This window comes from Glycine max, chromosome 15 (genome assembly GCF_000004515.6).
Source record: "Glycine max cultivar Williams 82 chromosome 15, Glycine_max_v4.0, whole genome shotgun sequence".
Taxonomy (NCBI): domain Eukaryota; kingdom Viridiplantae; phylum Streptophyta; class Magnoliopsida; order Fabales; family Fabaceae; genus Glycine; species Glycine max.
In genome coordinates, this window is record NC_038251.2 from 14,854,185 (window position 1) to 14,857,737 (window position 3,553).

At 32.6% G+C, this 3,553-nt stretch overlaps 1 long non-coding RNA gene across 1 annotated transcript; it reads left to right on the plus strand.

Moving 5' to 3' along the window:
• The first annotated feature begins 385 nt into the window (after nucleotides 1–385).
• On the plus strand, nucleotides 386–3,254 carry LOC100527663 (uncharacterized). The gene is made up of 2 exons (XR_005888902.1): nucleotides 386–995; nucleotides 2,778–3,254. It is a non-coding gene; the product is annotated as an uncharacterized lncRNA (long non-coding RNA).
• The last annotated feature ends 299 nt before the right edge of the window (nucleotides 3,255–3,553 follow it).

A 3,553-nucleotide genomic window follows, 5' to 3' on the forward strand; every position in this document is an offset into this window, starting at 1 on the left:
AGGGTTCATAAAATTATTTAGTCAACATTAATTTTAAAGTAGCATGATTTATGTAGGGTTTTTTTTTTAGAAAAGTAAGTTAACACTAAAATTTAGTATAATTTTTTTTATCTAATTACTAAAATTATTTTAACTCAAAATTAATTTTAAATTCATAATTAATTATAAGTTCTTTATTCATATGAAATCAAACATATAAAAATTATATAAAATTAATTCTCCAAAAGATGAAATCAAACATCCGCTTACCTTTTAGTACTCCATAATTTCAACTAATTTTAAAGCAATAAAAGAGTCATTTATATTTTTTTCACTTTATACATTTGATCATATTGAGGTATTTAAATAGGTAAAACTGGGGATAATACATACTATTTTAATTGACAGCAAATATAAGATTAATTTGGTGAGGGAAGAGAGAGATAAGTGGTGAAATTGAATCTTCCGTTAACAAAAACTTACCACTAACATTTGCCTATTGACAAATTTACTTTAATAATTTATTTATTTATTCTTCAAATAAACAGCAAATGATTATTTAAGCAGTAAAAGTCACAGAAGAAGCAACCCAAAAAGAGAATCCAAACCCATAGCTCCTGAGCAAAATTAGGAGCAAACAAAAAAAATTGTAAAAAAGAAAAAGCAAAACCCCTTGGTACTGTTTCCTCATTCACGATGTCCGCCGCCTCCCGATCAGCCGGTGCGGCCAATCTGGCTGCCGGAGCTAGACCGAGACTGGCACGATCTCCGTTTCGGCTCCCAAAGCAAACCTCAATCTCCAATCGTGTTTTTAGGTAACGCCGTTCCTCTATCGCATTTTCTCGAACATTTTCAATTTGATTTTATCAAAACATTTTATTTATAGGTTACCGACTTACCGGTAGAAGCGAGTTTCTGCGTGGAATCGATGCTTCCTTATCACAGTGCTACTGCTTCCGCATTGCTGAATTCGATGCTCTCTGTGTCTCGCCACTCTTATGGTTGGACCCCTGAAGGTATTTCCTCCCTTTTTTCTTCCCTTCCATTTTATGAAATGAGACATGATTGACACAAGAGCTAAGTTTATGAAATGCATACATTGGATTCTGAAATGAATTGTTATTCTAACTTATCGAACCTACCTGATTGTCTGCAAACATGCTAAATATTTTACTAGTAATTGTGTTTTCTTTTCTTTATCGATGGATCGGTTTTGTCTTGAATATAATGAGTGAATGATTTTTTTATGTCATTTTGATTTCTGTAATGGATTATACATTCTGAAAATTGAATTTTGCTAACCTATGAAAATCTGGCATAGTACTTTCATTGCTAATCAAGGCGATAGTGCAATATTGGCTTCACTTCCTTGTCTGTTTTTTTTTTCTTCTGTTGCACACAAATAGGGTGTAAACTTTTTTTTACTAGATAAAAAATGTTTTCTTGTCTTTTTTCTATTTACCCTTTCTGGATGGGTAAGGAAGGTTTGTGTCAAATGAAAGTGTTGGGTTGGGTGCATATGGCCAGCTACTTTTGCTGTTCAAACATTTCAGTTTTTTTTTGGGGGGGAGTTTAGGTTCTCTCTCTTGCTCTCACAATGAAAGGATGTATATTTTTTCCTCTTTGTAGGGCAAGAGAAGGCTAGATGAAGATCAAGCATCAAAGATGGTGTCTCATGGATTTGTTTCAAATTTTGGGTTTTGAAGCTTTGAGAACTTGACCTCTGTAGATTAGGGAGAGCATGGAATTTCTAAATTGATTGTATAATGAGATACTGAAAACCATACCTCATGAAAACTAGTTTGGGGCTATGGTGCAATTCAATGCTATTTCTAAGTAGTTCCCCAATTACATTAATTTATCTGCAACAACTTCTCATAACAAAGAACTTTCACTTTGAGTTATCGAGCAATTCTCCTATTTATCACTTTTTCTTTTTCTTAAAAAGAAGTATTATGGATTGTCTTATTTAGTGCATCCCATTTTTTAAAATGCGTAGACCTCTATATTAATTAACATTCACTTAGAGATAATCACGTGAAGATCATACTGATTGATTGTATTCACTCAGATTGCAATGATGTTCGAGCAAGGTTTTATGTAGATGCGCTTGAAAAAAGGTGGCCAAGTAAAAATTTTCTTTTGGGATTTTCTTGAATTATTAATGTACGCCGTAATGTCGATTGTCAAACAAGTATTTGCGGAAAGTAGATAAATGACCCTAAATTGACAACAATTAGTTTCTTTTTTAAAATTGCATTTTGATATTAATTTCTAGATACTATTTGTATTTATACTGTATGCATATCGATTTCGTACTCAAGCTTGTGGAATTTATGTATGATAAGGGGAATGTGCATGCATGAAATTTAATGTCATCCATTAACAACACTTATGCAAACTATCACACTCATCAATAATACATATATTTTGAAATTAACCTCGACGCAAAATGTCAGAGTTATTCTTATTTAGTTTACTGCAGTAGAAAAAACATTATTATGATGTTGCAGCGTCACTATGTCAAACTTAAGATTCAAATTGTTTGCAAAATGCCACTTAAGAATTGCAATTCTTGTTGACTTGGATGCTGTTAATAATCTCAGGGGTGATGCTGAATGCCATAATTTCTGGTCTGTAAGCTCGTGATTTGGAATTTATTAAATTTAACACGTCTGTGTAGAATGGGCAATGTGTTGAGATCGCATACTTTTAAATATACTGCCACTACAAAGTTTTTTATACATTTTGACTTTGTTTGCAACTCTTTATTTTGACATGCCTGTTTTCTTGTTTAGGGTCGTGATCATTTGCTCTTTGGCTTTAGGCTTGAGGACTACCCATGTAATGTTTCGTCATTTCCATTTTGCTTTGCTTTCCCTTACCTCGATGGATTTATGATTTGTATCTAAATAATTTGCATTTTAAAATTTACTACTGTGCATTAGTATGATTAATATTATCTTGACCTTTTGGTTCTGATTTTGTATTTTATTTGAATTTTCTCAAGTTATTGTCTTCTTGAATTCTAGATGGTGATTGCTGTTTTTGGGTGCGGTGCATCTGCGCATACTTTGCATGGATTTCAGTTTACTTTGTTAGGCCTGCTTAGAGATTTTTCTCCTTGGTTGAATATGAAACCTGAAAGACTTATAAATTGTACGAGCTTCCAGAGCTGGTACCTTGCTTAGGTATGATGACTCTTTTAGAACATTATTGCAACATTTCCATTACTTGACGATTTACAATGATTTACTTCACCCTGTTCTTGGAAATGGTTTTACTCCAAGTATTAGCAAACATTACCAAATTTTAAATGTTACACGAGCATGTTTTAGACCAATGTCGGTAATACTCCAGCTAGCACAATGAATTAAAGCCGTCATCGATTACTTTGGATGGAGATTCAGATGAGGACCCATGTTGCAAATTTTCAGTTTAATTCCTTAATATTTAGCTTTGAAGTTTAACTTGAACTTGATATAGATTCTCTTTTTTTATAGCTTGAACTTAACTCAATTTATGTTTGGGAACAACCCTCGAATCTATAAACCAAGAGTTAAATTTAAATTTT